This window comes from Erythrolamprus reginae, chromosome 2, assembly GCF_031021105.1.
Source record: "Erythrolamprus reginae isolate rEryReg1 chromosome 2, rEryReg1.hap1, whole genome shotgun sequence".
Classification (NCBI taxonomy): Eukaryota; Metazoa; Chordata; class Lepidosauria; order Squamata; family Dipsadidae; genus Erythrolamprus; species Erythrolamprus reginae.
Window position 1 is genome coordinate 298,022,350 of NC_091951.1, and position 13,697 is coordinate 298,036,046.

At 36.3% G+C, this 13,697-nt stretch overlaps 1 protein-coding gene across 2 annotated transcripts in view; it reads right to left on the bottom strand.

The window, feature by feature from the left end:
* FER (FER tyrosine kinase) overlaps positions 1-13,697 on the bottom strand; it is a 141,000-nt gene that overhangs the window by 73,859 nt on the left and 53,444 nt on the right. The gene's annotated exons all lie outside the window — the stretch shown is intronic.

The following is a 13,697-nucleotide window of genomic DNA, read 5'->3' on the forward strand; positions in this document are numbered from 1 at the left end:
AATGCAAGAAAGTAGAATATTGCAAATATCTTATTTTGTGGAGCATAAAATGCACCTTTTTCCTCCCTAAGGGAGGCTGAAAATTTGGGTGTGTCTTATACTTCGAATGTAGCTTTTATGAAGCTTCCCCCCCCCCCCCAACTATGTGCTAACAATCTTCCTGGCTTCTTATTCCCTCTAAAGGCTTTTTTCCAGCCCTTAATCTATGCAGGCTTGTTTTCATTCCTACTCCCTCTGAAAAAGAAGTGCTTTTCAGCTATAATGCAGTGCTAATGATCTTCCTGGCTTGCAGTTTTTTCTGCCCTAAGTCTTTGCAGGCTTGCTTTCATTCCTACTACCTCTGAAAAAGGCTTTTTCAGCCCTAAACCAGGAGATAAAATAATGTGCTGAAGCTGAACAGACTAAGGGTGCTAGCTAGATAAATACCTGATAGGTAGATTCCCCCCCCCTCTATTTTCCTCCCACGAAACTAAGGTGCATCTTATACTCCGGTACATTTTATACTCCGAAAAATACCGTATTTTATTTGGAAGTGCTGTAGATTGCTAATTTTTTAGATGTTGTTGGATTCTACTCACTATATGTATTGGCAAATTTAATTTTGATTAACTTCTTTCAGACCTTACTTTTGGGAGATCTTTCTTACACTTTAATATATGAGTGTTCCTGCTTAAATAGTGGAAATTTTGCTTCTAGGTCTTCCAGATGTTGGCCTGATCAGAATATTTCATGCACCTTAGTAATGCCAAAACAACGGGCCTTTTTCATGTACATGAATTATAGGAATAATTAGCAGCTAAATAACTCATTCTCACATAATTAAAGGTGAAAGATTATCTTCCCCAAACTACTTCAAATAATGCATTAATATTACATTCATTAAGCATCTATTTCTTAGAAACAGAAACATAGAAGATTTACAGCATAAAAAGACCTCATGGTCCATTTAGTCTACCCTTATACTATTTCCTGTATTTTATCTTAGGATGGATATATATTTATCCCAGGCATGTTAAAATTCAGTTACTGTGGATTTACCAACCACGTTTGCTGGAAGTTTGTTTAAAGCATCTACTACTCTTTCAATAAAATAATATTTTCTCATGTCGCTTCTGATTTTTCCCCCAACCAACCTCAGATTGTGCCCCCTTGTTCTTGTGTTCACTTTCCTATTAAAAACACTTCCCTCCTGAACCTTATTTAACCCTTTAACATATTTAAATGTTTTGATCATGTCCCCCCTTTCCCCTCTGTCCTCCAGACTATACAGATTGAATTCTTTAAGTCTTTCCTGATAAATTTTATGCTTAAGACCTTCCATCATTTTTGTAGCCCGTCTTTGAACCCCTTCAATTTTATTACTGTAATATTTTTTTTGTAGGTGAAGTCTCTAGAACTGAACACAGTATTCCAAATCTTAACTGTTGTCTGTAGAACAGATGACTGGAATACACCCTTAACCCTCATATTTAGCCTAGTTGCTTTAATATATATATTTACTGCCTTTTAAGATATTAATATTTACCTAGTTAAGTATTTTTTAAAACTAGAAAGCAGAAATGTTGACAAGCGAGAATTTGCTAATTTTAAGATGAACCACAACAGCGGCTGTCAAAATTTCTAGCAAATACATGAAACAGATTGCTTTGATGTGTGAGCAAACATATCAGTTATAACCAGTTAGATATAGAACAATACACCTCAATTTTCTGACCTAAAAATTGTCTAGAAAAAGGGAAATATTTATAATGTATACTTTATGCAATATATATTAATAGTTTAGTCATATGAAATAATTCACTTCATTTAATGAAATAATAAAGACAAGGTAAACAAATTTGTTCTAAGATAGTAAAGACAGCATTATAATAAAAGCCTTACAGGCATCAGAAAAGACAGCAAAATGTAAATCAAACAGGGCAGATGAAATCTGACATCTTTCAAAAAACACATCCTTTGTTGGTGTTTATAAAATTCTGCTCAAGGCATAAATAAACAAAATTGTCAGAGAAAAAAATACAAAAACAAATGTGTTGGTAATACAATTGACAATTGTCAACAATAATTGGTAGTGGCAATTATTATGATTCATTGATAATAATGGTTTGCTTTAGCTTTGTATAAATTATATGCGTCCATGTCTGTCGACTCTTTTTGCATTGGGTTCTTATTAAGAGAGTCAGGAACACTTAAAATTGACTCAGATAAACAGTATTTTAAAAAATAAAAAATGTAGTATTCTGTCCAAACCAATAAACTAAATTAGCAACCAAAAGTTTGCACTTTCTGAGAAAACTGGTTTGGAATATGTGCATATATCTATGCAATTCTCCTAAATATCCAAGATGAGGAATGAACCACAATTCAGTTTCCTTTTAATAAACACCAGATTATTACTTGTAAACCAGGAATTGCATCTTAATGAGTTTTGGAAGTGATCAGTCTAGCACACAAATTGATAAGATAGAGCAGGATCCACAAGCCTTAGGGCATGGTCCACTGCCAGGCTGTGGCATATTTGCAACCGGGTTGCACCAGCAGTAGGCTGGTGCGCAAGCACAGCTTAACTTGCACAAGCAGAGGATTGATATGCATGCGTGCAACTCGACTTGCACAATTTGCAGGATCACACACACATATGCACTGCCCCACTGCTCATGGGGCCCAGTTCCCATCGACCCCACAGCCGGGCCTTTAAGCCGCAAAGGTTGGGGACCACTGAGGTAGAGGTTGTACTTGAAGAAGGTATTCAATATTCAGTCTCTGTTAAGTAAGGCCTGAAAGGCAGGATGAAGTCAGAAAGAAATGCCAGATTGTTCTGTCTTGATTCACTTTAGTGTAAAGGTAGTCTATGTCAGTCTTTCAAAACTCTGTCAATACATCGTGAAGGAATAGAATTACAATAATCCTTGTGACATCTATTTTCTATTCTGTCTTCCTTGAATGGCTGACAAGAACTTTTATTCTAACAGTACAGAAGGTGGGTGTGGGAGAAACAGCTAAAGGAAATGATTGAACTCAAAAGCTTTGTACAGCCACAATCCTGCTTATGTACATACTTCAATATTACATCTTATTACATTCTTAAGTAGCTTGTGAATAAAAAATTCTAGCTGATTGAAGATTTGAAATAAAAACAGTTTGTATAAAGAAGTCAAACTAGGTTAGCAGATATGAATCACAACATTCTTCTTGACTTTTAACATTGCATTTGCTCATATATTTTTCCTCATAAGAAAGGAACAAGTTGGGAAACATATATTAATTTACTTCCTAGCAACAATTAGCTGCCTTCTCATACTAACTGCTTAAAGGACATCAACCCAGAAAACAATTTGTGTTTGTGTGTGTTGTGGGAAGGGGTAGAACACTAACTGCCTGGTATAAACCAGAAATTTATTGAATAGTTTTTTGGATATATGGGCAGTGGATTAAATGAAGGACTTCAACTTGAAATGGGCCATTTTGGGCCTCCAAAGGGCCTCTGGGGGGAGGGAGGCCGTTTCTGCCCTCCCCAGACTTCTAGAAAGGCTCTGAAGTCTGGGGGAAGAAAGAGGGGGGGAAAGGAACTTCCAGTTAAACTGGAAGTTGGCAAATGGGCCATTTTGTGTCTCAAGAGGGCCTGGGGGGAAGGCCATTTTCACCTTCCCCAGGCTTCAAGAAAGGCTCTGAAGCCCAGGGAGAGCAAGGGAAAAAAAAGCATAGGGTGCCGGGAATGGGAGGGGACTCACACACACACATGCATGGGGGCACATGGAATTATGGGTGTGGGTATGCATGCAACCCCCTGTGCTCCCCCACTTTTGGCATGCAAACCTAAAAAGATTCGCCATCACTGACTTAGGTTATTCTGTATCAACCTCAGTTGGATTATGAAGTTCTCTTCTTATGAAGAGAAAAGGAGACGTTAAAGGAATCATTAGCTGTCAATGCTGCAGATTGCAAGAAAAAAGATCTAAACTTCAAAAGGAATTTTGTTCTTCTCAAGTAATCTCAGAATTCCTAAAATAGGGAGATTAATTTCTATCTCTGAAACCACACCTGTGCTATCTCTAAAAAGAATTTGCTTTTTACTCTAAACTACCTATTTCATATCAATAGTATGAGAAAGCAGAATAGTTTTTCAGGACGTTTCCAGATGGCACTCATTCTCAGACTCGAGTCACAAAAAATATTCAAAATGCTGAGAAGATAATGTTCCTAAAAGCCAACTGTTAGCTATTAAAAACAGCAGCTTTGAAAGAATATCTGTGCCAAATATGCAAAAATTCTAATATCCAATAAAAGTCCTTTATATTGATTTATAATAATGCATCATAACGCAAGAAAATGTTTTCTGCTTACATTGTAAAATTGGACAATCAAATCATTTATTTGTGGACAGAGGAAACAGTAAATAAATTGTTCCAATTGATAGTTGAACTTGGAATGTTCAACCCTAATACCCCAAGTCCCACTCAAATAAAATACTATAAAGTAAAGCAAGTCAATTCATTTCATGTAAACATCCTACCTGCCTTTTAGGGTTTTTTTTTTCTTTTTCAACAGATACAGATATTTTTGTGAACTTACTGTTTTGTAGTGCCTTTTTTTTAATGTTTATAACTTGGTCAAATAACTGAACAAAGAAAAAATAAATATATGATTATTATAAATTACAAATTAACTACAAATGTTGATATTCCTATATATATAAAAGCCAAATTCACTCCCTCATCATAAAATCTCCAGAACTGAAAAACCTACAAACCTGAAATTCGGCACGTAAGTTCCGAATTGACTTCTAGGTGCTCGCTAAGAAGGATTTTTTGAAATTACCATCAGATTATTAGTAATTCTTATACAATGTTTAACATGCTTTGATGCTAAGGAGATAAGACATTCTACTCCCCCTCCCCACCTAAAAAGAATTATGTTCCAATTGCCAGTAGGTGTGGCCAGCACATGACTCATTTGGCCTGTGGGCTGGGAGTTTAGACATGCTACTCCATGCTAGGGAGTCAGATATTCTACTCCCCCTGAAAGTGAGAGAAGGGGATAAGATAGAAAAGATTCTTTGAATCAGGCCTGAGGGAGAGATGGGGATATGAGAGGATCAATGGGGCTAACCTGAGGGAGAGAAGAGGAATAGGAGAGGAGAGGCCAATTGTGGGGCAAGCCTAATTTAATCCACCACTTTATTTTACAGTATTTACCTTCTTACTGTAAAATATACTTAAATCATAGATTTCACCAATATTTTCCCAGAAATCAAAATGACTATGCAGAGCAAACAGGGAGCCAGTTTATTTACTGAAAGAAATTGAGTCCTTCTTTCCAGTATTACCTTTGCACAGACATTATGGAAGAAACTGATAGCATAATCTTAAAAAACTGTCTCTCTACAAAGGCAGTAATTCATTACAATTCTGGACATGCCACATAAACTCCATCATTTAAGTTTAAATTGAGTAGTAGAGCTTTTGAACTAGAAGTACTTTTGAAATGTTGTATGTTGTCAGTGCTCTAAATAGCTCCATGAAATACATTCACAAAATGACTGCTATAACGGCACAAAACCTCAATCTGAAATAAAATGGATAAGATTGCACAATACCATCTCTTCTACAATTTAAGCTCATCCTTGCCTTCCACACTCCCCTTGACCGGGCTGATCTGATCTCATTTTCTAAGAATGTCCAAGGATTCTATGAGATCCAAAGACAATCTTGTAAATATCAACCCACACGTTTGTTTGAGAAATGTTATATTGTTATTTATCAACAAAAGTTGAGAAAGAGAAGGGCAGATTACATATAAACTTTGACTGCTTGTGGTCCAATAAAATTTGCAGCCTTTTAAATAATTTTTGCAGACAAGTTATTCAATGCCCAAAAATAGGTTAGACATATCAATATGGCATTAATCATGATGCAAATTAAGACACAATGTGCTTAATCTAACAAACTCTTAAGACTACAATTTAAGAACAATGGAGGAAGATACACAAAACTTGATTATTATAACACAATGAAATTTTTGACTCACAAAGCTAAAAAAAATCTACTCATAAAAATTGCTAGTTATTTATTGCAAACTAGCTCACTTAATATCATAGCATGAAATTTAACATCAAGTTGCCTTCCCGATTTGTAAACCGAATTAACTTAATAGTTTGATCTTGATAAATTGTTAAAACAAAGATTTATAATTAATTAGTTTACATTTTTATTTAAATGGCACTGCCAATTTGCCACCATTTCCCCAAAGCATTTCCCAGATCAGTTTCTCAGTTTAATTTTATATATTACTTTGTACAAATAAGCTTTAAACTGAAATTGACTGAATATATCATATATACTACAAGTAGAATATGTTATTATTAATAATGAACAAGTTTTTGAAATGACTATTTACAAATAGATGAGATGACCAAGATCTCTTCCTAAAGTTACTGTAGGAAAGAAAAGGATAATAAAATTGAACAAAATGGATATTCTTTTCAATCAATCTTACTACATTTATCTGTATAGAACTGATTTATAGTTATCCCTAGTTTTCTTTCAATATAGTAGCCATGCAACAGAATTTCTCCTTTATTTCTCAAATAAGTCCTTCAAAGTATTTCCCTGCTAAGTCCTTCAAATATTTGGAACAGATATGGGGGGAGTTCTGAGGGCTCCATTTTGGCCAGAAATGTTTATTTGACCAGTGGATACCATCACTAGATTCAATACAAGTATTACTATAAACTAGCAAAACCTTTCATTTTAATCTATTTATTTACATACACGTTTACACACAACCTGGATAAGAATGGCATACTTAGGCTGCTTTTATACTATCTGTAATTTATTTTATAGAGATAATACTTTAAAAATTAAATGTGAATGCTACAAAATCTATTAAATTCTAAAAATATTTTCTATTTGAAAAACCATATAGAGACTTGTGCTTCTGATTTAGCATCATATCCTCTACTGAAAAATTAAAAACAAAAGATTAAAAAACAAGTTATCTCAATAAAAAAGTACGGGCTGAATTTATCCGGATCAGCTTTTGGTACAATAGAGGAGAAAATGTACTTTTAAGCAATTAAACCTACATTATCTGTGTTAGACTAAATCCTATCCTTCCATAAATTGAAACAGAAATAAATATGCAACTTTTAAAAGGTATTTTAAAAGATAACAAGATTTCTATTTCTAGTAGGTAGGCAACAGAATTTATAATGCATACTTCATCAACATGTATACGATAAATATTTTTAAAGTCTGTATATGTAACATGTTGCTGGCCATATTGAATGAGAAATGTAAGAATGCAAGTTAATAATGTTTATGTATTATGATATTATAACAGTAGCTATTTTATGAAATATTTAAATATTGGGTATTATATATTTTAATCCATAAATTATAATTCATTTCAGTCTATGAATGGGACTAGAGTTTGCTAAATAACAGTTTTTATTTTTTAAAAGCCATGGTGGTGCAGTAGTTAGAATGCAGTACTTCAGGATACTTCTGCAGACTGCCAGCTACCAGCAGTTTTGCAGTTCGATTATCACCAGCTCATGTTTGACTCAACCTTTTATTCTTCCAAGGTCAGTAAAATGAGGACCCAGATTCTCGGGGGCAATATGCTCACTCTGTAAACCAGTTAGAGAGGGCTTAAAGCACTGTTGAAGCAGTATATGTCTAAGTGCTATTGCTATGTCAGGTTCAAATGTAAGCCCATAAAATGGAATGGTGAATTTTTTCCTATGTCTACTATTAGTCTATTTTCATTCATCTGAAAATTACCTTATTTTTCAGAGAATAAGATGCACCTTTTTCCTCACTAAAAGAGCCCTAACTAATTATCTTCCCAGCTCTTACCTTGCACGATTTTTCATTGCTTAAGGCCAGACTATCTTTGGGACCGTCTCCTACCCCATACCTCCCGAAGACCAATAAGATCGCACAAATTTGGCCTTTTCCAGGTCCCATCAACTAAACAATGAGGGTTGGTAGGGCCGCGATGGAGGGCCTTCTCTGTAGCTGCTCCGGCTCTATGGAATCAACTCCCCTTCAATGTTCGTACTACCCTATTGGTCTTTCGAAAGGCCGTGAAGACCTGGCTTTCCTGGCAGGTCTGGGGGCCATGAATATTATCATCTTTTATGGCCAAATTGCATTGACTGGATAGGTATGTGTTAGGTCGATTGGATTGAGCGTAAATTTGTATTATGGGATTTTATGGTTTATAATTTTAGTGTGTTTAATTTTAATAGACTTCTTCCTATTATATTGTATTGTTTTATATTATTGTAAGCCGTCCTGAGTCCTACGGGTGGCATAGAAGTCAAATAAATAAAAAGATAGATAAATAGATAGATAGATAGATAGATAGATAGATAGATAGATAGATAGATAGATAGATAGATACTCTCTGCAAATAATGTTTGTCCAGCCCTAAGTCTTTGAAGGCTTTTTTTCATTGCTCTACTTGCTCAGAATAAGTTTCTTTCCAGCCCTAACAAGGTGCTAACGATGTTCCCAGCTCTTACCCGCTTGCAGGTTCTTTCATTGTTACTCTCTCCATTAAGGGTTTTTTTAAGCCTTAACCAGGGGATAAAATAATGTGCTGAAGCTGACCAGACTAAGGACGCTAGCCAGATGAATACCTGGTAGGCAGATTTCCCCCCCTCTATTTTCCTCCCCCCAAAACTAAGATGCTAATACAGTAGTCTTAAAAATCTATTCTTCAGAGGGTTCAAATTTTGCCAGCATGTTTATTTGACTAATGGATACCGCTACTAGATTTAACACAAGTATTACTATAAACAAGCAAAAAAAAATGTCATTTTTAACTTATTTACAGTATGCATATGTACACATTAGTGGCTGTATCTGCTACTCATGTTCACATTAGAATTACGGGCATTACCTTAATCCTATATGGTTATTTCTGACATCCTAATTTCTTTAAAGCAGACACCCTCAGAACTAGGATACCATGTTTGACTATGTAGGTTCTATTGTGCTGACTCTTCACAATCTATGAACCTAATCAGTATAGATGAAAACTAAATGTTATGATTCAATGTCTTTGTGTGGATCCAGATTTTTGGCTTATTCAACTAAACATGAATATTCAATGCTTTCACTGGCATTTATTCTTTCTCCCTGAAAAGGGAGAAAAATATCAGAACATACTTAATAAAAAATATTTTGAATTAATAATTTTCTGCCAATTTGTTAGAGTAACAATAGCAAATGAACTACCTAAGAATATCATTTTAAAAAACCACAAGAATCCAAAAAAAAACAGTTTATAAATCAATGGAAAAATTTCTTTTTACCACTCCAGGTTATTGTGGAATATATTGGTCAAGGTCACAAGCAATGGATGGAAAGCAAACTGCTTTGCCTGCTAAAATAACAATATAATCTGTCAGCCTCTTGCCAACACCAAAAAAAGAGAGAGTAAAAAACGAAAAGAAGTACAGTGTTCCCTCAGTTTTTGCAGAGGATGCGTTCCGAGACCGCCCGCGAAAGTCGAATTTCCGCGAAGTAGAGATGCGGAAGTAAATACACTATTTTTGGCTATGAACAGTATCAGAAGCCTTCCCTAAACACTTTAAATCCCTAAATTGCAATTTCCCATTCCCTTAGCAACCATTTAGATTATTACTCATCATGTTTATTTATTAAAGTTTATTAAAAAATATATTTATTAAAGGCGGATAAAAGTTTGACGATGACATATGACGTCATCGGGTGGGAGAAACCTTGTTATAGGGGGAAAAAACTGCAAAGTATTTTTTAATTAATATTTTTGAAAAACCGTGGTATAGACTTTTTGCGAAGTTCGAACCCGCGAAAATCGAGGGAACACTGTATTGTCTTTTAAAGAATATATTCTTACCTTAACCTTTGTGGATGCTACATGTGAGGAAAGTGGCAGAGATTTGGTAGCAGCTGAAGGAACGATAGGTTCAACATTTTCAGATGTAGTACAGAGTCCAGGATCTTGTTTATCATGTAATACTGGGCATTTGTTACATTTTTGAGCCATAATGAATAGCAGTACTGAGCCAGAAATATATGACCTGTCAGTATGCTAAACAGATTGATCCAAAAGTGAACAATATCTAGTTGCGAGAAAACAATCTAATGTACTAAAAACTATTCAGTTTGTGAATAAGTTGGCATGTCTTTAACCCAGAATGTCTTTGATCTCATAGGAAGGCAAGCTGGATTATTCTATGCTACATAACAAAAAGTTGCAAAGTGTCACATTTGTTTCTTCTACTTATAGGTTGTTAGGAGCCCTCTTACTATGAAAGTAATCAACTATTTACTTCCATTCTTATTCATAAGTAAACTCTTTGACAGTAATCAAGGTACCACTGAAATGATTCCATTTTGTTAAGCAAGCAAGCAAGCAACTATTAGGCATTTGTTTCAGCCTCCACTCTTTAAACTCCAATTGCTGAACTGATAGAACAACTCAGAAGGTGACAGTTTCCCTGTGTCACTTTGCATATAAGAATTCTGCAGGTGAGAATGCTTAGAACACTTGTGTGCATTCTGCTGTGATGAATAATGCTGTAGTGCCACAGTACAGTGGTACCTCATCTTACGAACACCTCTTCTCACGAACATTTCAAGATACGAACCCGGTGTTTAAGATTTTTTTGCCTCTTCTTCCGAACTATTTTCACCTTACGAACCCAAGCAGCTGCTGCTGGGATGAAGGGGTTTCTTTTTTTCCCCTTTTTTGAAGAAAGAAAAGGGAGGGGCTGCTTGGAGTAGGAAAGATTTTGCAGAGAACAACGTGCTTGCAAAGGCACTGAAAGGGTGTCTTTTTAAGAAAGAAAAGGGAGGGGCAGCTTGGAGGAAAGATTTTGCAGAGAACAACGTGCTTGCAAAGGCACTGAAAGGGTGTCTTTTTAAGAAAGAAAAGGGAGGGGCAGCTTGGGGGAGGAAAGATTTTGCAGAGAACAACGTGCTTGCAAAGGCACTGCAAGGGTGTCTTTTGAAGAAAGAAAAGGGAGGGGCGCCCCCCTTGCCTTTCTTCCTTCCCACTCACCCTTTAGCCTAGCCTTGCTTCTTCCACCCGCCCCCTTTAGCTGCTCCTCCCTGCCCTCTGTTCGCCTCCCTTCTAAAGTTTGAGATTTTCCTGAAGGATTTGCACGCATTATTTGCTTTTACATTGATTCCTATGGGAAACATTGTTTCATCTTACGAACTTTTCACCTCGCGAACCTCCTCCTGGAACCAATTAAGTTCGTATGATGAGGTACCACTGTATATCCTGAAGAAAACAGCAAGACAAACCAGCATGTAACATTAAGCAACTGTACCAATTGTACTGAGAAATACTAGCTGAAACGTCTTGACTGGCTGAGGAATTATTATTTATATATTTATTTATTAGATTTGTTTGCCGCCCTTCTCCGAAGACTTGGGGCGGCTCACAAGATACAATATAAAACAATGCGTACAAACAAATCTAATTAGTTAAAAACTACAAGCTAAAAACCCAATATATTAAAATCAATCAACCAATTCAATCACAACCATACATCATGTTTAATAGTCAGGGGGTCTAGATCTAATGGCCACAGGCCTGGCAAGTGGGCCTTGAGACTCTTGCGGAAGCCGAGGAGGGTGGGGGCAATGCGGATCTCTGGAGGGAGCTGATTCCAGAGGGCTGGGGCCGCCACAGAGAAGGTTCTTCCCCTAGGCTCCGCCAAACTCACAGCAATGCCATTTTCAAATTCAGTATGTTGTTATCAATGGTCTCGCTTTCTCACTGCCCATTTTCCTTTCCTCTACTTTAAAGAATAAAGCAAGCACAGATTAGTGCTGTTCCTACTGCTTAATTTGGAAAAGGCACTGAACAGCAGCATAAGAATTCACAGAATGGCAAGGACAATCATAAATACATTACATACATACATACATACCTACATACATAATTGAAAGAATACTTTCAGTCCTGCTAGGTAGACCAGGCCAGGAAATCGACTTTTATTGAGATTGGTTAGAGTAACAAAATTTTGCAATCTCTTCCTTGATTTTATACTCCAGAGAGGGACTTAGGGAAGAATCTGCCAAAGCTATTTCCAAATACTATCTCATACTAAATTTTTAAAAATGTTTCAGTCCCTTTTGCATAGGCAAATAATCCTATATATCTCACAGGAAAAAAATGAAACCTGTTCTTAATATGGCCTCATTGCCAGAGGACTGGAAGAAAGCCAATCTTATACCAGTTTTTAACAAGGGAGTGGAAATAGGTGAAATTATAGCCTGGTCTGTTCAAGGCAAGAGGGTATAAATGATAATTAAGAAAAATAAGGGAGTTTGATAAAATCACTGAAGTCAGATTGATCAAGTACTATCCGTTTTAAAGATTCAATAGAATCTCTCTCCAAATGGCAGTTCTAGGAGAATAATAGAGGTAGAAGAATATGTTTCCATCTCCCACATGAGAAATATTTAGAAGCATCTGGCTAGTCATTGTGAGAAACAGTGCAGAGTCTACTCTTACTGTTCTTTCTACGCCAACTTAGGAAGCTCAAACTGCCCAAGGAACTGCTGATACAGTTCTACAGAGGAATCATTGAGTCTGTCATCTGCATCTCTATAACTGTCTGATTTGGTTCTGCAGCCGAACAAGACCGACAAAGACTTCAGAAGATAATCAGAACTGCAGAAAAAAACAATTGCTGCCAACCTGCCTTCTCTTGAGGACCTGTATACTGCACGAGTCAAAAAGAGGGCTGTGAAAATATTTATTGATCCCTCGCATCCTAGACATAAACTGTTTCAACTCGTTTCAACTCGTTAAAACGTTGTTATAAAGCACCGCACACAAGACAACTAGACACAAGAACAGTTTTTTTCCCAAACATCATCACTCTGCTAAACAAATAATTTCCTCAACACTGTCAAACTATTTACTAAATCTGCGCTACTATTAGTACTAGTTTTTTCTCATCATTCCTATCACCCATTTCCTCCCACTTAGGACTGTATGACTTTAACTTGTTGCTTGTATCCTAAGATTTTTATTAATATTGATTGTTTCTTCATTGCTTATTTGACCCCTATGACAATCGTTAAGTGTTGTACCTCTTGTTTCTTGACAAATACATATTTTCTTTTATGTACACTGAGAGCATATGCACCAAAAACAAATTCCTATACAAAAGTCTACAAAGAGGACTTTTGCATAGGTCTTTGGAGATTCAAGATGTTGTAGGATTTAGTACAGAGCTATATTAACAGCTTCAATCTTCAAGGTCTCCTCTTACTATGTTCTTTTGTAATCCACAACATATTTCACAGTAAGGTTTCTTATACAGTAGAGTCTCAGTTATCTGTCCTTCGGATATCCGACACTCCGCATCATCCGACGACGTGGCTGCTTGGGGGTGTGGCTGTAGCCATTTCTGCACCCCGACATGCCCCCAAACATGGCAGCCGTGACAGGGAAGAAATGCAATTTTCCTCTTCAGCTAATCAGAAACGGGAAAGAATTTTATTTCCTTCTTTTGGGGGGGGGGGGCTATTGGACTTGCCATGACATAGAAAAGGAATCAACAAGCAAATCTCTGGGTTCTCTTCTGTTTGGAGAAAATCCCCCCCCTTCCTCTCACTCCCCCCCATTATTTGGATAGTTTTCTTAGAAAGTTCACTGAAATATGACCCCCTTTCTGA